The following is a 23,501-nucleotide window of genomic DNA, read 5'->3' on the forward strand; positions in this document are numbered from 1 at the left end:
GCAGATAACTAAAAAAAAAAGATCAAAAGGAAAGCTATGCAAGTAGTTTGGTTCTATTATTTATTATAAGATTTTGGCTTTGTAAATATAAATCAAATACAAATGTACAGCACTGCCAAGGAAATAAATTATATTAGATATCTATACATTAATACATTCCAGTAAACCAGTCTAAGGAACAAATCTAGCCATAATTCAGTCAAGAATCTGTACAAAACCATACTATTAAATTTCTATGGTATGTGAAGAATAAAATAAGTTTAAGCAATACAGTTCTTCAAATCATATCAAAAGCAAAATGACTGCAAACTCCTAAAGCAATGTTACTAATTTATCATTGTTACAGCTTAAGAATGTAGCCACATCACATAAATTGCTTCTCCCTCATGTAGTATCTCTGAATCGCTCAATTTGGAAAAAAAAAAAATCCAAAGTGTATTACAAAGACACTGCACTTTTATAGCACAGGAGGTAGCAGACAGTGAAACAAGAAACAATATAATGGGATGAAGAATTATATGCATTTTGCATTGGACTTATCATTTATATAATAAATACACAAGTGCACAAAAAAATTGAGACACTCGATTGTTTCTCTTGAGAGAAAAAAACCTGTTTGGTATAGGGCAGCTAGTTGGAAGACACATAGATTTTTCAGTAATTCTGAAAGGAAAGTAGTCGATAACAGCTAAAATATAACTCATACTACAAAATGTCTTCCTAACAATTTTGGGATGTTACAAGGTGTACATCTACTTTAATTAAAAATAAGGTAAAGATATTCAGAATCCTACACAACAGCTTTGTCTTTCTTGGATCTCATCCAGGAGGAGTAGTAGACTTCATAATTTTTTCTCTTGTAATTAAAAAAAATCAGATTTCTTTTCTAGTCAATTATATATTTTTCTGCAAATCTTTATTTTAAAAAAAAAGGGAAACACCAGGGGGACTTAATTTCCTTCAGGTTATTCAACACATTGATACCATTTTTGTACCCTTAATTCTATGTATCCTATATTCATGACCTACTGTCTCCTATATTCATGACCTACTCACCACTCTTCTACTTAGACATAGTATCTGAGTACTTCTCTGCTGACTTCAGTTATTTTAGTCATTTTCCCACACCAAGAGCCTCCTCAGTTCTCTGATTTGCTATAAATTTTCATGGATTATAAGCCACCTCCCTGACATCCTCCCCTTTCCTTGTTATATCTTGTTTCCTGCAATCGTGGGAAAGGGATACGGGACATTTCATCTGTGCTCTGCCTGATTTTCTTGCTGGTCCTTACTGCCTTTTATTTCCCATTTGCCAGCATCTCAAAAAGCCCAAAGGTTTTGTAAAAAGAAGTACCAATCAATAAATTACAAATATTTTTTTAAATGCTCCCAAAACTGCTTTGAAAGTTTGGTGCATACAGTGAACATGAAAATGCTAATTACAAGGAATAAAAAATAAACTGGCTTATGTTTTTAATTGGCCACAGCTAACAGCTATAAGAAAGCAAGCAACAGAAGTACATATTGGAAAGCCAATCTCATTATTTAAAAATGCGGTGCTTTTTATTGGGAGTGTTTTAGATGCTGTTTCAAGTAAGCTTCATGAGGAAAAGTGAAAAGTAATTATATTGTCTCCATTTATTCATTTTTTAAAAATCACTATTTTTAATAATTCTTAATCTCAGATAAGAAAGTTTTCTTCTCAGTCTACTTTTTCTTGTTTTTCTTTAGAAAAGGAAAAGCTTGTGTAAAATGTGTGCAAATATATTTTGAGAAAGAATTAAAACAGACTGCCTGACCTGATAAGCCCTCTGGAAGACTCAACTAAAAGTCTAAGAAATAGAAAAGCTGAGCTGCAGGAAGATTGCACTGACTATTTTGGTACTAAGTCTCCTGTCTCATATGCCACTCCTATCTTTTTTAAGCAGAAATGACAATACATGGCCAGTTGCTGACAGCCAGCTTCAACACCACAGCAGATAAATCTGTTTAAGAACTCTGTCCAGCAGGTATGTCTAAGTTCAGTTCCTGGCAGTGCTACTGGCTTGCTGTGACACTAGGAAAGTTTCTTAACTTCGGTTAAAAAATATATATAATATGTATATTCTTTTGATTTCATAAATTTTCTTCATGTTTTATAAAATGGAAACCCCCCCAACATATACATTCTGATTACTGAACTCTCTAGCCATTCTTGAATGATGGGTACTCAGATTCAATGAGTGAACACTGAAGAAGCCACTCCTGTTTAATTACACTCAAGAAAGGAATCCAAGAGGGCGTTTCCAAGTGTAGGGCTCATGTTCTACAGCACAAGCACCCTCTGTGCTGAAGTCTGAAATCAGACAATTTCTGTAAGAACAATATTCAGTTCTCTAGAAAGCTCTGAGGGCAGCTCCAGATTTTATCACAGTGAATGTCTCAGCTCACTGATGACACCAGAACTTCTGATGTCATGGCAAAAAGTAAAGAATGGGCTCTGAGCAAATGTAAACCAAAATACATTTCACTCTTCCCAGAGAAGAGACATTCACTTTGAACAAAGAAATAGCAGTACAGCACTGGTAAGAGAATTGCTAGCAAGATTTGTTGTCTCTTGGTGAAGATTTTAAGGAAGATATTTCTCTGGAGGAGGATGATGTGACTCCTCATGATATTCTTTCCCAAATTATTAGCAGTTTCTCAATTTCAAAATAACATTCATTTAGTTACTAAGTACAAAATTTGCTATTTTTATTGTAGCATTTTCTTTAAAACTAATCGAAAAATCATAGTAGCAACTGTTTTTCACTATTTCTATGGTGTAGGCACAATTCCATCTCCTGCTACTATGGGGGTACCAGCAACTTGGAGTTCTAGCCATTTTTACAGAGCTGTTAAACAATTTAGCATATTAAATCTGCTTGCCTTTTGCTTTTGCACTTGCCTTCCTTTTTATCAAAACCACTTTTTCTCCATCTCTACTCTTTTTACTTCTAATTTTCTATTCTTCTAGTGCTAAAAGTATTGGCATATTATCTTTATCTGCCTCTGCCTTAGAAGCAGACCTGTTCTCAGAATAACATGGAAGTGTATGCCTTAGCAACTGTTCCCCTCTAATTTATACTCCAAATGCCTCGTAATATAGCAAAGTGCTGATACTGCTATTTTACAGGGAGGAAATCATGCCATAGAGGACTATATTCAAAATCTGTTACAAGCACAAAAATGAGGCAGCATGACTGGTAAATCATTTCAGAAACCGGATGAGTTATTCTCATCTGCTCCATACTGAGCCCATGGTGGCCAGTGCACAGCTCCTGAACCACTCCTGGCTCACAATATTTCAGGTACAGTTCCCATGAGGCTGCCAATCCTGTACCTGATGCAGCGATGGCTGAATAAATTCAAATTATTGGATTTGGAAGAAACAAGTCAACAAAGGCTGCCAAAGCAAACATCACCCTAGCATTCAATACTGAGACAAGTCTCAACCTCCATTTCGGGAGCCCTCAGCTATCCAAAGCACATGGTATGGGAGTTTTGGCTCATATCCCTATAGGAATATTAGTGTGTAATCCACAGGGGAAGTTTGGCCATATAAGCCCTGTATAGTAAACACTGAAAAGCAGTCATGACACGACATGTCTGATACACACACCATGACAGGTTCCTCCATCTGAAATACTCATGCTCAGACCCTACAGCCCAGCTTCCAATCCGCACTTACCAGATTGGTTGTGTGTTGTCACCTTCACACCAGTACTGTGGCTTAAGTGACTTTTTACTCTCTTCCATAGTCGCCTCCTTCTAGACATATTTGCAGACATATTTGTAGAGATCATAAGAACCATAGGGATTAATCAAAGACACATTTACTGAGTTTCTTGGGTATGACAAGAAGCTACTCAAATACATGCAATACTCCAGGGCTAAAGATGAAGAAGGTAGCATAGTTTCAGCCTCTCTGTTTGAACACTAGAGTAATGCCAACATCTAATTTGCAACAAATGTAAATCCTAGCTTATTAATGCAAGCAGGCTGTAAATAAAAGTAATAAACAGATATTTCTACTGACTCAGCAAAACAGATGCCTTCCCACCTAACACACCTGTAAGGCACACAAATATCAGTTCTTCTCCTAAATCAAGATCTGACTAGAGGGACTGACATTGCTATGAGGAACCTGGAGAATCTGGTAATTTGAAGACAATGTGAAGTATCCTGGGTCTTCTGGGGGGAGCATTTTTGTTGTGCTGAATAGAAGAAATCCTAAGGAGAAATGTGTCCTAAGCTTGTGGCCTCTAAAAGTAGGTGTTGGCTAATTGAATGCTTGGAAGAAAGGGTCTCTAGCCTTTGGGATCAGGAACAAAGCTCAGCTGATGAAATTATAGGAAAATTTAAGGAAGATAGACCATGTGTCTCTTCTACTGTATGAAAAGTTTACTGTAATTCACTTTAGTTGATGGGTAGAGAAAAGCAAACAAGCTAGGCTGAGAGTCCCCATAGTACCTATGGCACATTCCTCTACAGTCAATTTTTGAGAAGAGTGGAAAGTACTCCCTGGTGAGTAGCAACTGGATAAGGTTGTTAGTGTTTTTTCCACAAACATCTTGTAGTCTTGAACTTTTTTATGTTCACGGCACTCCGTAAGATTGTTTTTTATTTTTTTTTTCATTTTACAGTTGTGGAACAAAAGCTGTATTTGGAAGACCTAGCAGAGGTACCCAATCTCAGCATCACAATTAACAGGGTGTGCAATTTCACAAGTCTGATAAGTGGTTTTTAGCCTTTGCTCGCAGTGAGATCAAAATAATTACATCCAACAACTAACACTATCCAGGCTATTCTGCTGTGAATAGTCCTGGGTATCTCCAGTTAGCTTACAGCTCAATGCATTATTTTGGTGACTTTATGCAAAACAGAAACAGTCTCCATCACAAATTTCTACTATAGACAAAAATAACATGAGCACATTAAGCTGCTTTCGCTTGTCACCCCTGATGAACTTCATATGGCAACCAGACCAAAAGCCCCCGCTGAGCCCCCGAAGCTGAATGTGAAACGGAAATATCACAAAAAAACACTTCCAGCATCCCAGAACATGACTCACACCACATAAGTACCAAATCACTACATTTAGAAGATTCTCGTCTGTTTATTCTGTGTGGATAGATCAAGCACTCTGAAACTCCATTTGCTGAAGGAAGAAGACTGGGCACTAGGGCTCCTAACTTGGTAGTTTCCTCCTGTGTGGGTTAACTTCAGGCAAGTCACTGCATATCTCTATAGTACTATTTCCAAATGCAAAACTAATTATACTAATCCCCTTTGTGCAGCACTTAAACATCTATGGATGAAAAGAATTGTCTGAAGAACTATTTATGTTATTAGAGTAAAAAAGTAAAATACTGTGTGGAAAGCCAGGGCCAAGTCTCTTCTGTCAGTTTGTCCTTCTTGACAGGTATAAACTCTTAGGTTCAGAAATTACTACAAAATGCTCTTTAAAATTGATGTGCCTTCCTGAGCAGAGTAAAATGGGGAACTTATAAGGGAAAATCATTGAAACATGAGAAGGAAAGCTGTAAACTGTCCTAAGGGCCAGATTTTCAAAGATGTGCGAAGATAGATATCAGGTCCATACGTGGTGAGATTTTCAGAACCAACATTTATTCAGAGTCCCACTAAAATCAGTGGCAGCCCAGTAGCATAGTCTTCGCAGACAACTGCAACTTTAATCACTGATAATTGAAAATCTGACTGCAAGTAAACAAACTAAAACAAAATTGTTTAATGTTGCTTGTATGAGTATTGTGGAAATTTTTTTAGACAGAAATGTTACTTTTCAATCGCAGTTTAGCAATCCATAAATGCTAATGAGATCCCGTGCTGTTTGCCTTGTGATAATTTTTTCCTACTAAAATCTTGTTCTTTTTTTAACCTAATAAGCACATCACTAGTCTAAGCACGTTCATTGTTCAAAGTTTAAATTTATAGCTAAAATAAAGAGAGATTGCTTACCAGTAACCAGAATTCTTTGAGACATGAATTTCTATATTCAAACCAATGAGATACCTATATGTCCTTTCACTCCAGGCTGGTCTTGTATCTTTGCAATTAATAACTATATAAGGCACTGACTGTGCCACTTTTGGTTTCCTCCCAATCATAGAGAGAAAACTCAGGGAAATTTAAAAATTCTTAGGGAGAGTAAAGTAATCAAAATAGAAAACATATATGTAAACTATACATATTAAAAAAAAGTTACCTATTGGTAAATAACTTATTTTTCTCTTTTTAAGTGTACAAGTACATTTTATCAAGGTGAGTTAAACAACTGCATCTGGCAAGTATCTATCTGAGGTTTTCAAGTCTGCTATACAAACTATTCCAGCACTAACAGTACATGGTGAATATAGGGATGGAGCTCCAGACAGCATCATCTCCAATATCTCAGCTATTTCTTAACCATTTTGTGTGCTCTGGAGAAGTACTCTGTAATAACAGTGGGAGATTCATCTTTGCAGTCTGATAGCAAATTTTGACACAGTCTCCGATTGACTTCGACAGTCTGTGTGGAAATGGCTGAACTGTTAAACCCTCCAGAAAACATACAATGAATAGCCTGAAGCATTTGAATGTGTGAATATAGAAGTAGACAACCCATGACATAAAAGCATAAAAATATAAATTCTGCTTTAGAGGAAGAACACCAGAAATAAAATTTTGAGATTAAATAAAACCTGCTAATTAAAAAGTATAATTCTATCATGATCTGAGACAGAAAACGAAGAATGTTATTCATAAGAACATATGTGTCTCCTGCAAAAGCCTCTGAGGAAGTGGTCTTGATGAAAGCAAAAGTAGTAAACACCAAGCCCAAGACCTTAATGAGGCTAAGTGAAAGTTCAAACTCTTTTACCCTTAAGCAGATATTCCATAACAGCTTTAATAAATGATACAGAAGGAGGGGAAAAAAAAAAAGGTAAGAAGCCACATGGATCTCATTCCCATAATGTGCAGCATGTGGATGGTGGATGGCTTTCCTCATTGAAGCATTCCTGATTCTTTCCATTAAAAATGTCCCCAGATGGCAAAAAAGAGCCAACTAGACAGACACTGCTAAATGGGTACCTGTCTACCCCAGAGCATTGAAAGACTTTCACTTCAACCCTTTCACTTACACATGACAGGCTGGCTGCTTTCACAAGGACTTGTGACAGCATTTTCAGTGGGTTAGATCCACAGGAAATAGGTAAAATTATTTAAGCTGTGTTACACAGAAGCTAAAAGTCAGAATAAGTGATCAGTGTATTTCTGCTAGATAAGACCTCAAAGGTTTGGTACTAATGGGTATCTGTGACCTAAAGTGAAAAACATTTTTATTGAAAATCTTTCCAAAAACAAGGCCAAGACAGATATTCCTAAAAATGTTAAACAGATCAAAATAAAAAGAACAGCAATTTCAGAAGCATATACATTGTCCTAAATCTTTCTGTTGTGTAAGGACATAGTACATTATTTACTGCTTTTATTAGCAAATGAAATCATGTAAAAAGAACTACTAACAATAAGAAACACCCACGTTAGTTAATATGTAAATTCTAAGACATATTCAAAACAATTTTTTCCATTTCTAGAAAAACAAAGCAAGCCCAAACCTCTTTTTCTGAACAATCTTTTTGAGCTGAGCATGATTTCACTCAGAAGTCAAAAGCATTTTTCTTGAAAGCATTTCAAAATGAAAATCGTTTTTCCATCTACTTCTGATATCTCTGTGAAATGGGGTACATCTGCACCGTGGAAGAAGCATCTCTAAGCAGACTTAAGTTATTTTTGGAAGAACACTGGGACAGTTCTTGTAAACATTAGACTGCTATGGTTATGCAGTATGGTCTAATATTGAATTATTTTGAACTCCTTTGGAAATCCATTCCAGGTTAATATTGATTATTAATATCAATCAGTTTCAAGAGTTAGCTTGGGTTCTTTTTCACCTACCTCTTACTCTACAGTAACAAACAGCAAGTTCTTTCTACTGTAATTTAAGTAGGATACTGAGAGACTGAGTGGTAAATGATAAAATGTTCCTTTGTATGTAGAAGAGAAACATTTCTGTGCCAGCAGATGATTGCCACGTGCAGATCTGTGATTGCCTAAGTCCTATTGACATCACCACATAAATTGGCTCCCATTCCCTTTGTCATACACTTGTAAAATCCATGCCTGATAACCTTGTAAAAAAAAATAAATATAGTTTAACTACAATACAAACAAGCATTATTTCTCCTACCAGTGAATGATATCCATTCCTGCTGCACAAAATATCATATGTTTAACAGTGCACACTACTCAGCAACTTTACCCATGGTGTTCCAGCTTTTGAAGGAGGGTCTTCTACAAAGCATTCTTGAACTACACCTCATATTGGGATTTTTTTCCTCATCCTTCCTAGATCTACCTAGTTTTCTCACCTCTCTCCTTTGTCTCCATCATCTCTTCGCTGTCTTCTTTTACATTTGCACTTCATGGATTGCACCTTTTCTTCTATTTCATAAACTCTGAAAACCTACCTCTTCTATGAATGCTATTACTGAACATGCCACTTCATATTTTTTCTGTACTGTATCATGCCACACTACACTTATTGATGCACAAATACTAAATGTAATTTGGAGAAGGAATTTTTGTGACTTTTTTTTTATCCTGTGCTGTTATTTTGTAAATTGCCAAGTACAGATGCTTTGCTGTTTAAATAACAGTAACAAAATCCAGATGAAACTTTACAGAAATGTAGGTAGTTCGAATGTAATTACCCAAACAGGAAGTTGGCCAGGACAAGAGGGCAGGCATCCTTACTCTTGTGGAAAACACCAACAGACCATACAAGTGGCTTAGATGAGCCAAAATAAATATATACTTTAAATAAAATTTCCAAACACGGTACACCATCACTTTTTGGTTATCTAAAGTACCTATGAAAGGTGCTAGAGCCTCATTAGCAAACACCTTCTCCAGGCTGCCTCCCACTGCAGCTTGCTGTAGTCTGACACGCAGGAAGTGAAGGTTGTCGTTTAAATTGAAGAAAACCCGACTGTAAAGCAGCACATTCTGCCCGACGTGGGGCTCCTGCAACAACAGCTCCCCGGCACCTCCCCACCCGGCCTGGCAGTTCGGTTAATTCCATTCGTTCAGTGCAACTCAGAAGAAATACTGGAAACCAGGGCTGTAATTTCAAACTGTCAAGAGCTCCTTTGTTTCTAAACTTCAGCAGCGTGGATATGAAAAGGTTTGATACCCACTGCAATATTGCACTTCAGTTATTAGTTTGATAATCATCTGGCCACCACACCCAGCAACACAGACTGAACTCAACAGACACTTGTTTGCTCTCCTGTAGAAGGGCCTCAGACTGCTTAAACACCACTCCTACACTGCAATTCAGCCACTCAAACCCTTTTTTAAGAGGTATCTTCAGGTCTTGAAGGAACATACCTGCACGTATGTTCCCTTAACACTGACTTTTTGATTTTACTATTACTGAATTCTCATTTTCCTTTACCATGCAACTGGTTTCAGCACCTTCCTTTAACCTGAGTTGCCTTCCCTGACTGAAGCCCCTATTTTCTGGTAAAGAAATACACAGTAAGGACACAGCACATTCATTTGAGTTTGCAGCCCTTTCAAGGTTCTTCCAAAAGAAAGAGAGCAAAAGCATCAGATCCCTGTTTAACCTGCCTTAATGCACTGAGGTCTTACTCAGTGCATGGGATGGCATTCATGAAACCTTAGTCAAATTACTCCTCTGTGGTCGGACTCCTCATGTACATATATCATGACTAACTACTTCAAAAAAGAAAACACATCCCAAAATGCCCAGATGAAAGTGTAACAAGAAGTTGTATCAAAATTGTCATAGACAAACATAATAAAGCAGAGGAGCTATTAAAAATCAGAGAAAGAAACCACTGAAAAAAAATTACTTATTAAGAAAACATTGCAAATTAGACGAACAACTGACCCTCTGTTTAAAGTCTCTCTGCTGAAGGTATAGTAACACAGAGATAGTTAACATGATCATAACCTCTCATGTGATGAAGCTTTCAGTGTACATCAGGGAAGCACAAGGAAATAAGCCAAGGGATCCAGACACAGACAGATGGAATTAACATCTCTGGATTTTGAGCTTTCATTGAACAAGAGGGAAATACAGTTCCCATCTTCATATGAAACACAACTTCCTTCTTCCACCTGCACCCAGACAACAATACCTCAGAAGAGCATGAACTTTCTTCTTCATGTCTGTAGGGAAATAACTGAAAAGCACATGGGTGACCCTTTAAAAACTGCTGGTGCCAAGTGCATCACTGCCTAAGAATTTACTGTCCCTCTTTAGACAAGATACTTGCCTAGTGCATACCAAGAAGAGGTTTATTTCAGTGTGAGTAGCTCCCTCTCAGAAAATACAGGACATTTAGAAGCATCACAACATTTTTCTCTGCTTTCCACTGCCACACATTAGCTGCTGCCATATTTATTTCCCTTTTTATATATCTAGGTCATTGGGCTTCTACTATCGCAGCACTTAAGAGTCTAAGAAATTAGGTTTCCTAATGCTGTTTAACACATAAAATACAAACTTTTCTCACTTTTTTCACATGACTATACTTGAAGAATGAGCCATTTTTCAGAGCAATATTTAATTTCAGAATGTTATTTGGGGTTATAATTTTAAGATGTGGCTTTCATTTTCATGCTCACAAACTATGTCCGTTATGAAAATATTTCTTAGCAAGCTGTTGCCTAATTAGATGACTTAATCTTGCAGAACTCTGTATTTAAAAGCAAAAGAACTACCAAAGAAGATCAAAATCAGATTTTTTCCATTGTTTGCTATGATGTGCATTTTTTTCTATTTATATTATGTACAGAATAAAGAAAAAATAGTTGAGTGATAAGATCATGAATTCACACTGTGTTTTCCTTTATACTGTTCATCTGTTAACTGGGGTGTTTATAGCTTGTTTGCTTTTTAGTTTTTTTCTCTTTTTTTCCTCCAAAAGTGACATTTAGAAGCCAATAACCCAAAGTGTATTACTGAACTCTCTAACAGTGTCCAATAGGTAGATGACCTAGCTGCAGGGTGATTAAATGATTTAACTGCTAGATCAATGAATGCAGCATGAATTAAAATGGCTGCAAGCCTTTCCAGGCATAAGATGAGACCTAAAAAAAAAAAAATGGGTTATCTTACTTTTTAGTGCACGAAAATGTAACCATTCACTTTAAAAAAGAAAAAAATACATGTTTTCCTGAGAAATAATACAGCGTTATTCTAATATATGGTGACTAAACCATATATTTTTATTGTCAAAGATCTGACTATATTTTGCCATTCTCATACTGAATAACCTCATTCAGGAAAAAGCAGTCTCTGCTCAAGAAACATAATGGTGCTAGGATCTGGTCCAAAGTGAACTGTTATCTCACGCGTGAAGATAATGAATGTTAATTTAAAATAATGTTCTTTCAACTCCAGGGTTTTTTTCATACAATCAATCAGGCCTGAAAATGTGTGCATGCGCTCTCTCTCACACGCTCACTCTCTCTGTCACTCATCCATAAACACTTCATTTTATATTCTCATTCCCAGATATTCAGGAGAAAATTTACTGCAGGTGTAAACTAATATTGCTCCACTAAAATCAACAGTGCTGCACCAAATGACGTTAACATAGACAGTGGTCCTCTCTCCCCTATCCTGTGAAGTGTGTACCTTGTACCTTCCACTTAATGCGCATCTCATGCCAAACTCTCCCTTTCTTCCTTTCATATGTGCATTTCCCAGCTCTTATTTGCACTCGACAATCACTATAGCCTTTCATTAACTGGCCCCTCGAGGTCTCTTATCTCCATCAAATACCTCAGGAGAAGCAGGTACACATGGCTCTTTTCTGCAACCCAGGAAGAAGCTCTTGGAAAATGTGCAAAGAGAAAGAGCACTGCAGTGGGAGGCTGCAAGGCATGTGGAGAGGACAGAACAGACTTGACCTAAAAAGCAATAGGTTTTGACACTACAGTTAAAATGTTCGGTTATTACAGGAAGGAGAATTTAAAACATTTAAAAAATGGAATAAATAAAGCTTCTATATGTGTAAAACCAGGAACCATAATCTAAATTATTATTGTTTGGGAACTAGTATGGGGGGAAAAAAAGTATTCTATAGACTTCTACCTCAGAAAATTGCCTGATTTTTGGCACCTCTTTAGGAAACATCTGAGATCGGCAACGGCTGGAAACAAGACTCTGGATTACATGACATGCTAGTTTGATCAAGAAAGGCAGTTCTCATGGAAGAAGAGCCAAGCAGAAATTTGGATACCATTCCTTCCCATTGGCCCAGGAAACACTGTAACTGCTTATCCACTAACTTGGCAAAGCAAACCATGTTCCGCTTCTAGACTCCTTGGTGCACCTGTACTCAAAATATCTGTGCCATCTCTTAGCTTTAGCTCACATTTATTGGTATTTCCTGTGCCCCTATAAGGGACAAAAATCTTCCATTTTATTGAAAGCTACATGTCTTCAGGAATTAGCGCTACAACTTAGGCTTATACTTAGTTGACTGGAAAATGGGTTATTATTAACAAATTTTTTAAAACTACTGAGAAAAACAACATCAGCATGGATAAAAAAAATAATAAAATGGCACCTGCAGATACTTGACTCTTAATCTATATTTCCTAAAAGGTACAAGTTGAAAAACAAGAGGAAATCTCATGTCTGGAATCAGGGAGAAGTTAGGAGTATGCTTCCAATTAGGAGATTTACAAAGAAGCCTTCTGGGAGCCAGCAGAGTGGAAAGTGTACAGGAAAAGGAAGAATGTCTTTCTTACAACAAATATTTCCTGCAAATCTATTTACTTCAGGTCAGTGTAAGAAGAAGAAGAAGACAAAGCTACAAAAGTGAAAGGTGCAATTACAGAGGTAGAGTGTCCATGTTTCTCACTTTCCAACACTGTCAGTCTGAAATGCCTCCAGGTATGCATCAGCACTCTCCTTCAAAAAGATATGTCAGTGAAATAAAACATTTTCTTTTAACAAGCAAGCAAACAAACAAGATTTTAACATGGCAGCTTTTAAACAACCTGACATTACATTCTAGTCTGGTTGTTAAGACGTCAGATATCGTGAGGTACCAATGAGCAAAGCGTACATTCCTTTTCACTGTTCCTCACATTTTACCATGACCAAGAAAAGTTTTCAGAAATCTATTTCTATTTGTGGAAAAAAAAAACTCTTTTCTTTTTTATTGAGAAAACATTAGTGTCAATGCCAAATTATTCAGTGTGCTGTATTATATTCAAATGTGAGCTTGCACGTGATGACTGACACTGAAACATCCAGCTTCCTGAGAAAAGGTTCATGCAACCAGTTCTTAGGAACATCCTAAATTCTCAGCTACAGTTATATGAAGCTAAAAATGGTGCCAGTCTGGTTCCTGGGGAAACAACTAATAACAATTCTTTGTTTCTAATTAAGAAAGGAAAAAATTTTCTGTGATTTCTGAACTGCATAACAAAGAAGGAATAGAAGCACAAGCTGAGGAGAACATTACTCTTTCTAAACTCTTTGTTGCATGGAGCAAAAAGGATTGCCTAGGTTTTGCAGGTAAATGATAATGAACAGGATGAAACGAGGTCATTTTCAGAATTCAGGTTTTTAATTTATGTTCTGTGATACAAAAAAACCCCAATATAATTTTATTATTTAACTGCTTTCATTCACAATTTCCATAATTTTGAAACTATGTTAAAATCCTCAGTTTCCTGACATACCTGTTTTCTAGCTTTCCTAAATAAAAATAAACCTTTCTTCTCATAATGGCATCAGCTTTTCCAGTAGGAATTTCTATTTTACCAGTTTTCTTTATTTATAATTAAGGCCTTTTATAACATACAGGATTTAAGATATATAGAAAATGTTACAAGTCACTAACAGAAAAATTGTATCCACATTGTCTTTGTTCTTTCCATAAATACTGTAAATTCCTTCAAAGACTAATGCACATGTAGGAAAAGTGTGTTAGCTTCAATGGAAACAATCATCAATGCAAAATTTGGCATTTGCAAGAATAACAACAGTCATACTTTTGATATTGAAAAGGCATAAAAATGCCTATGTAGCACTGCTATGTAACTCCAGTAGAAGAATCAAAAATATAACATTACATAAAATTATATCAGCACAACGAACTGTAACTGTGTTCTTCCTTGAATACTGGAGTTATACATAAGGTTTTAATTTTTAAAACTATTTTACTAAACTAAATTTCATTCATCAGTATCCTCCATGGCCTATACATTTTTATGCCTGTGGGAAAAAAAGTGCCTATATGATCAAGGTCTCCATCATTATATTAATAATAATCTATGGGTAACAGTGAATTTTCTGCAGTGCATATCAATTTTCATCAGTGAACAATCAGTGACTGTGTGGCCTGTGATTACATTTTATGAAATAGCAATTCTTTTGTTTTGATTTTATGCAATTTTGAACCTGGATCCCACTAATTGCTTGGGGAGAGGGGATTATGCATAAACATTGGGTTTAAGCTTGTCTCTGAAATCAATGACAGCTCAGAAAATTAACAACCAACCAGAAGGAAAACTGGGGAACCCCCCCACCATTCTGAGGTAAAATTTCCACTTTAATTTGTGCCTGTGAATGCACACACACTGCAATGTTTTGCAAGGCACAGACTATCTCCTCTTCTGAAGTCTTCTTTTACTGGCAGTGACACCAAGAAAATAGTAATAAGGCACAAGCAGCCAATGCACACTTGGCTGGTACTTGGTTTCTGCCTTGAGAAGCATCTGTAATTGCAAACAGGTATCTGTAGTGTGAGATCCTCTCTTACTGAATGCATAAATGTTGTGTGAGACTTAACAGAGAATGACGACAGCATGCTAAGAAACATAAAGCTCTCTTGTCTCTCAGATCTTCTCAAAGATTTGTCGAGCAATAAACATACCTCATACCCTTTTAATTTCTTTTCCACAGTATACTATTTCTAGCTACTTTGGGATTCTGGTAATCATTTTCTCTCAACCCCATTTTGTTTTACTTCATTGCTTTTCCAAAAGGTTCCAATAAAACCTCACATTGACAGATAAGAATCGCTCTGCTAAAATTAGTAAACTAAGTACCATGTCCCGTGAGTCACAGCGTGAGACTCCCATCCACCTCTCTTTAAAAGACCAGATAACAATGCCATGCCCTAAGTGCATGAGATCAAAGCACAAATGCCCACTTGCCAAAATGCTGCTTTTGAGTACTACACCTGCTAGCAGACTCCTACAGTCTGTAGCCAAAACATTAGCTATCTGCATTAAAATCATATATTTGAATATATGGCAAGTTGGTTTAATGTTTATTTTTAACATACTAACAAAGCAAGAGAAAATGAAGCATAGGAGAAATGAGCGATAAACAGCAATATGTTTAACTCTTCTTTTTTTAAATTACTAGATCTCAAATCAACAGTATCCTATTTAGGATAAAAACAATTTATTGCAGTGAGGCCAGTTCTTTGCCATTTCCACAAAAAGGGTGAATGGGATTACTGGTATTTTTGTAGGTGTGTTTTGAATTAATTTTTTAACCAATAAGTGGATTTTAGTAATTCAAATTTCACTGTGTCTGGTGCTAAAATTATTTGTTAAGAATTAGTTTTATATCATACTAGAAGTAAGAGCTGTATGAAGAGTCAGAACCACTGCTTCACAATGTTTTATTCTGCAAAGATTTAATCCTAGAATTGAAAATTTAATATAGCATAAAGGTATATTCAAAGGTATTCTCATTGTTGGTAAATACATCAGTAAACTATATTTTACTTATATTTTTTAATATATTTCTAATTTTGGAATTCCAAATACTATGGTCCTGCCATTTGAACTAATAACATACTTTAAACTCAATTTACATGTCTCTCTACTTCCATAACAGAAACTTTTGCCTTTAGTGAAGTGGAAAATGAGAGACTGGAAGAAAATCAAAAGCAGACATTTTGTACACAAACTCTCAATAACTATGCCTTGGATTTATCTACGTGGTACAGCTACAGGATCAGGTTCTAATGGGATATTACCAAAGCTGGCTGACCTAAAATTAGACACCATGAGCTTTAACTTGGGTTCATGGACATGCCACAGTGTATCACCCTTGTGCCTTCTCTCACCTGCCCACAGAACTAAAAGACTCCAGCCATTTCAGGGAGAAATAAACCAAAAGACATAAATATGAATGAAATCTTACTAAAATGCTACTTTTACCGCTAAAATTTTTTTTCATATAATTCAACATCCAGAGCATGTTAGAAATAAATAAATAAATAATAACACAGCGTTCAGGCTTGGTCAATTAACTTGATGGCAGACACTGGTTTAAAGAGATGATAAAACTATGTTTAAAGACTGCAGCTGAAAATACAGGGGAAAAATATGGGCTCAATTCAGCCCTGTTGTTGCAGGGAGCTGGATGTAGAGGCCTTGGAAATCAGGGAGCTCTGTGTGCCACAGGAGTTCACCTGTGCAGGCTTGAGGCCACAGTGTTTATTATACTGTACACGACCACACTGGTGTCTATCAACCCACTGCTAGTTACCTCCACTACACCCAGGAAAGAAGGATTTTATGGAGTTTTCTACCCCTATTTTGAATTTTATATAGATGACAAGATACTCTCACAACAAGTGAATTTGCATTTTTGGTGAAAACTTCTTTTTTTCTTTTTTTTTGTAATATAGGAGTTAACTTATTAAGAAATTCCTCCAAAATGGAATCATCATCTTATAAACTACCTATTTTGCAGGTTATACTCTCCCAACTGGCAGATTAAACCTTAGAACAATAACCCAATTATGAGCTAAATTTACATTCAACTGATCAAAAATGATCCAGAACCTGACAAGAACAATCTTTGTTCACAACATTTAGCACAAGCAACACTGACAGACCAAAACATATGAGCTATATAAAAGATGACATACGTTGCACTGCCCAGCTACCAAGGGCACCACGCTCCAAGTACTACACAAGTACTGTGGGAGTGTTCATTGCATCCTGAGACTAAGCAAACTCAACAAAAACCAAGGCACAAAACCCCCTGCAGATAAAGAACATGATCTGACATTAGCTCCTAAACAATTAGTGCAAGGAGGCTAAAGGATGGCTAAAGAAAGTCCTATTACATGGAAGAAAAGCTAACTGCAATTAATAGAATCAGTGGCAAGGATTTGAAATAAATTTATATATTTACTGGATGGATACAAGAAAAGGAATTGCTCCAACAATTCTGATCTAAGCTTTGAAAAAAACCCCAAACTCTACTTCATTGAGGAAAGTAAACTGTTTTGTGTGTTTGGCCAGTAATTTTAAACAACTCAGCATTTTATGAACAAAGTTCATCACTGGTGTGAGCCACATATACCTTGCACAGATTAATTCTGTTTATAGTTCGACTTGGCATTTGTAACAACCCACATTACGGGTAAAAGACTTCTTTTACTGACATTTATGCTAATCTGGATCGAGCTAAAAAGTCATTTAAGAAGAAAATCAGAAGTTTACTGGTGACATCTTTATCATCACCTTGTCCCTCTTTCAGAACTTTTAGCCTGGACCAATTCACACTGCCTGAGGTCTTCACACACTTCCAGAGTTAAACGATCTGAAAGACTGTGGAAAGCAGTAACTATGAAAACTAGTTACAGGTGTGTCTATAATTTCTGAACTTTAGCTGACGGAAATTGAGTCCTGAATTTCAAAACATGTCTTCTAATTCTAAAATTTCCCAATTGTCGAATTGTGTGAAATGAGACAATTTACTAACAAACCAGACAATGCAGATATCTTTGGAGAGGTTTAGATGCCTAAAATTAAGAAAACATTTTCAATGTTATATTTTATCTATTTCTTTTTGAAGTATTTTATTCTAATTCAGAGATTGCAGACAGTACAGTTCAGTGATCCCCAGGATTCGGTTCACAGGTAGAAATGCATAACAGTCTAGATGTAGCCTGAGGCACTTCAAGGTGAGTTTGAGGCCAAATTAGTTGTCCACTTGCATAGTTTTCTTCTCCAGGAGCACCATGTCACTAACAGCACCCAACATGTTTTATTTACCTGCAAGGTGGAAAAGCCGAGCACACTTCACAGCCTTTCACCATCTCGTTTGCTCTTGAGATGACCTTAGGCTGAAAAATGATTCAGGCTCTTCCTCAGGTCTTTCTGAACAGTCCCTTCTACTCTCTGCTATGAGGGCAGGGGGGGAACCTGAACCAGGCAACCCGAACAGTAGCTGCACACAGAATGCCTACTGGATACAAGCCGTATGGACACACCACCCCACACAACAGCAAATGTCCTACAGACTGTGCGCACAGCAATTCTGGTCATGAAATTCTTGTCACTTCAATAGTGCTCAATTTTTTCCTGGAAAGTTAAGATGTATTGCTCTGGCTCATACTACATAAGAACTAAGCCAAACTACTAAGAATTTTAATTCATGGTGAACAAATTTTTTTTTTTTACATTTATATTTAAAATTCTTGCTTAGATTAAAAAAAGAAAAAAAAGAAACCAAACCCAACCACCTATAAAGGTGCAGTACCCCATTAAACTTGTGCTACAAAGTTTCAAACTGTGGAAGAGTATCTTCTAGCGCATCAACGAAGTTTTAAGACCCGCCCCCACACAACATCCATACACTCACAACTCCCCTCGCATAGCGTCATCACAAGACAATTTCCATCACATTACCCAGTTCAGGAGATGCAGCGGAAGACTAATTTTTCTCACTGGGTCCTTTGCGCTGAACCCGATACCAAGTATCAGTTGCAGAGGCAGAGACCACCATCCAACGCACAACCAACAAAAAGTCATCTACACAGTTACTTTTTTCCCCACTCACTAAAACCAAACTAAGCATCAGCAAGATAAAGTGTTCTCTGATGAACTACATAGACCATGAACCATTCCCTTCCCACCCTTCTCCATACAACTATCTGGTCAAAGCAGAGAAGGTTTGTTTAGGCATGGAAAATCCGGCATTTTAATGCCATAATTCCACAGTGGGAATTAATTAATGGTGCAAATCCACACTGTAAATTATTTTGTTGGTACTTTCACTTGTATACAAAACACCAGTCAGCAAATAGTCTACTTCCCTAAAGACTTTCTGTAGCACACTCAGAACGGTTGATAATTTAAAAAAAAAAAAAAATGTGGAGAGATGCCAGGTCCTTTATACTGAAGGATGAGGAACTAGAAAAACCCAAGGGACTGCAACTTGAACCACAAACTGGCATTTTCCCTCCCATCATCCCCCCCTCCTGACACCTGTCTCAGTGATCACCCCTAAAGAATTAAACAATTTCCTTCAGAGAACAGCAACAGAAGTGAGAAAATATCAGCCTATCTAGGACAAGAAAGCATTTTCTACCTTTGTTCTTTTTTACTGCAGTAAGCTCATCTCAAAACTACAATATAGAATTACTCCCTACAATACAGAAAGCATGGCAGATGATTCCAGGGTGTTAAATGCCCAATTATACAATTATAAAACCAACCAGCACCAAATTAAGGAGTTTTTCACTCCTTTTCCTCTTCTCAAGCCACCCCATCTCTAGCCTCTGTAAAGTTCTTTTTTCCACGTTCGCAGACAACCAAAACCAAATTCTTAAAGTCTGTTGTTTTCAGGATAAGCCCCAAAAGACACACACAAAGTTTTTCAAGTCCTTAACATCAATATTTTACAAGGGGGCTGTCGTCTGGAACACACAGACGGCCGAAGCCTGCCGAAGCTCCCCATCATCCCCACCATGGGCACCCCCACACCTACGCTTCCATCCTTTCCCCGAAAAGAAAGGAGACAGGCCTCTGAGCAGCCCCGAGGCAGGGGGAGAGGGAGAACACCCCAAAAAGTGCACCGAGGGGAGTTATCTGAAGACATGGCTTCAGGGGTGCACACACACACAAAACCCCCCAAGTCCCCAACAAAAGCCAGCCCCTCGATGGTCCACATTCCCCGAAATGCGGCCGCCGAGCCCGGCGGGGCTCCGGGAGGGACCTTTCTGGTGGGGGGAGCGAGCGCGTTGCTCTCGGGGAGCCGGAGGGACACAGCGGGGAAGTCGGCCCCTCTTGCCCCCGGGCCCTACCCCAGACACACTGGGGAGGCGACGCAGCCCCGGGGCCGTGCCGGGGCACAGGGCGATCCGGGCGGCGAGGCCGTCCCGGCCGCGGGGGTGGCACCGCCCGCAGCCGCCGGGGGGAGGAGGGCTGGGGTTCCGAGTTCACCCCTCTCCCCGTCCCCTCCCCTGCCCCCCGCGGGCACGGCAGCCATGGCCCCTCGCCCGGCCTGCGGGGGCCCCGCCGTCTCTCTCTCCTGTGGAGCCTCGGCGCTGTCGAGCAGCTGCCATTACTCGGGCCAAGACCCGTCCTCCAAACAGGCATCCCCCCTCCCCAGCGAGGAAATGCGGCGGCGGCGGCGGGGGGGGTGCGAGCGAAGGGAAAGCGGGGAAGAGTGGGGAGCAAAGCTGTGGCCCCGCGCGTGGGGAAGAGCGGGGCCGGGGGGGTGGCGGGGCCGAGGCCGGGCTGCGCCACACCCCGCCCGGCCTCGCCTCTCACGCGAGTCCCCGGCTCCCCGCGCCCTGCAGGCCCGCGCCGAGCGCTGGAAGCGGCGATTCTCCCCGGAGCGCCCCTCTCCCCACCCCACCTCCTCCCGCCCCGGCCCCAGGGCTGGCTGCAACTCGGCACAGGGGACCCGCCGCCGCCTCCCAGCCGAAATCCGACCGGGGGAAGGTGCGGGGTACAAAAATAATCGCCGTTAATAATCACACGCGCTCCGCCGCCGTCCCCCTCTCCTCCGCGGTTTCCAAGCGGGCTGCCAGATAATCCTGCCCACTCCGAAAAATGAAATAATAATAATAATAATAAAATCCCGCCTTCCATCTCCCCCCCGCAGCCCCACACATTTTATTATTAAGTATAATTGCTCCCCCCCTCCTCATACGGCACCCCGCGGGGAAGGATTGCCCCCTCCCCTGGTGCCCAGCCCTTCCCCTGTCCCCTCTCCCCCATCTCCTTGGAACAGTGTGTACATGATTTTGTAGTTTTTTTAAGGCGCCATGTTTATAATCCTCCATCATATTAAAAAAAAAAAAAAATCCACCCAGCATGAGACACGGCGTCTCTCGCACCCCAAAGCCAGGGAGGCAGACACAGAAATATCCACAGGGCTGTAAATTCACCCCCCCCTCCCGCACACACCCCCCTCCTCCCCAGACTTAAAAGTCTCTCTCACCTTGTGCTGCTGGCGCTGCTTCTGCTGCTGCAGGGGGGGAGAAGTTAAGCCAGGGGAAACTTTTCAATCCCTTCCCCAGGCCGCTGCTGCCTCCTCCTTCCACATATTTTTCCCCTCAGAGTTTTATTGTGTCTGAATTTTCTCTCTCTCTCTCCTCTTCTGTCTGTCCACAGTTCAGGTTTCTGGGGTAAACAGGGTTTAGGATGGTGCTAGGGATATTTGGAAAAAGGAGAACTCTAGTGGTGTCTGCTGGAGTTGCTGTTTGTTTCTTTTATTATTTTTTTTAATAATACATTTGAAACGGATCTTTAACTATTTATTATGTATGTATTTTATCATAGTCTTAGGTCTGTACCCTGTCTTATTGCAGAGGAAAAATATGGCGCTTATCTGGCCTTGATACATGCAAATTCCTTCTATCATGAATCCAACTTGGAGAAATTACAGATAATGTTTTTGAAGTAGACGCTCACCTTGAGCAACAGAAACTAAAACATACAGAATCAACGATATGTCTCAGAGTTGTCTATATGTTATAAGCTGTGGATCATGAAATCATAGAATCATTTAGATTGGAAAAGATCTTTATGATCATTGAATCCAACTGCTAGCCATACTTTCACTGCAGGGTTGGCAAATGCATGGTAATGTGAAATATATAACTTTATAAGCATATATAGATATGTAAGTAGCAAGAAAATATGTACATTTTATCCTGGTTTTTATTGACTTTGAGATAAATATTAATAAATGTCTAGGAAAATTTATTCTGAAGTTTCTGAAATTTGCAGGAATTATTAAATGGATAAGTAACACACTTCACAATTAATTAAACTTGACTAGAGATGTGGCATGCTTTTATTAAAATACACTGCAAGCTTAGTTCTATAAACATTTATGCATGCAAAAAAATTTACTCACTAGTATTACTAAAATAGTAGACTGAAATAATAGTGCTAATGTTGAAAAAGATGCATCCATTGTGCCTGGTCCAAGAGTTTGCACATTGAACAGTGAAAGTTTCTCCAGTGTGTTCAGTAAATAAGATTTCTAGTAGTATCTAAACTCACAGTTCCTTTGAGACTGCTGCATCAGGACTTTACACCGACTTTGAAAATAAAATACAAATAACAGTTAGTTGCACAACTGTGATAAAGCTTTACTTGTATTATGTATTTAAATATGAAAGAACATTTTACATTATCTCAAATAAATACATAGGAAAGAAAGTGCTGGTAATCTGCTTTCAAAGAGTAGTTGAGGGGTTGGGCAGATACCCAATAGTGGTACTATAATTTATTAAGTGCATTATATTGCTTGTATTAATAAAAAGCAAATGAAATTTATAGGCAATTTTTTAAGTAAAAAGGGACTTACCATCAATATAATTACAAAAAGACTACCTTATGTTAAGCATTTATTTGTGATGTTTGGCTATGATTTCATTAAGGCATGTAATTTTCAAAAGAAATTTGATAGAAATATATGCCAAGCTTCCATAGGATATTGCTGGCTTGGCTGTCTTAGGTTTCTATGAAACCTTCTCTGTACAAATTACATCTGAGCTATATTTATAAATGGGGGGAGAAGTTTGGGTCCTTATAACTTCTGATATTTCTACCATGTAGTCAAGCTCACAGTTCTGCTCAAGTCGGCATGTTTAAGGCAAAAACAATTTTTGCATCCAGAAGCAAACAGAGGACAAGCATAGCTAGCAGCATACATAACCATTTTTATTTCTTCAGCTCAAACACCCAGGTACCCCCAACAACTGGATCAGCTGGGGGGATTTGCCATAACTCCAAAACAAAGCTCCAAAGCCAGTCTCAGGTTTTTTAGTTAAAAGATTTATTACCCTGCTGCAGTGCCTTCTCCTTACCTATGTAAATATTTATTTAAGGCAGAAGTTCAGCTATCTTCAGTATAAAGAGGTTTTAGCCCTTTATCTCTCACAGGACCCATAGAGAGCTGTCAAATAAATACTTAGGCCGCAGTTTCACCAACGTGGAAGCACATGTGGGTTGGAAGCCTTCTGGGTTTCCTACCATACAGGTTTTTACCTGGAGTCTACTGCTTGCCAACAATCTCTTTTACTTAACGTATTTGTAACGGCTAGTCTGGACTGCCTCCAAATATTTGTTTCAGGATACAAATA

General features: G+C 38.5%; 1 protein-coding gene across 4 annotated transcripts in view; it reads right to left on the minus strand.

Moving 5' to 3' along the window:
* ZMYND11 (zinc finger MYND-type containing 11) overlaps window positions 1-21,564 on the minus strand; it is a 105,738-nt gene extending 84,174 nt beyond the window's left edge. For 2 of the 4 annotated variants that reach the window (XM_064637891.1, XM_064637877.1), the window contains exon 1: window positions 21,347-21,564. The gene's annotated coding sequence lies outside the window, so the exon portion shown is untranslated. Of the gene's footprint in view, window positions 1-20,758; window positions 20,853-21,346 lie in introns of those variants that run through there. The other 2 variants (XM_064637899.1, XM_064637885.1) reach the window with 2 other exon arrangements.
* Window positions 21,565-23,501: the final 1,937 nt, after the last annotated feature.

The sequence above is a fragment of the Pseudopipra pipra genome, chromosome 1 (genome assembly GCF_036250125.1).
Source record: "Pseudopipra pipra isolate bDixPip1 chromosome 1, bDixPip1.hap1, whole genome shotgun sequence".
Taxonomy (NCBI): Eukaryota; Metazoa; Chordata; class Aves; order Passeriformes; family Pipridae; genus Pseudopipra; species Pseudopipra pipra.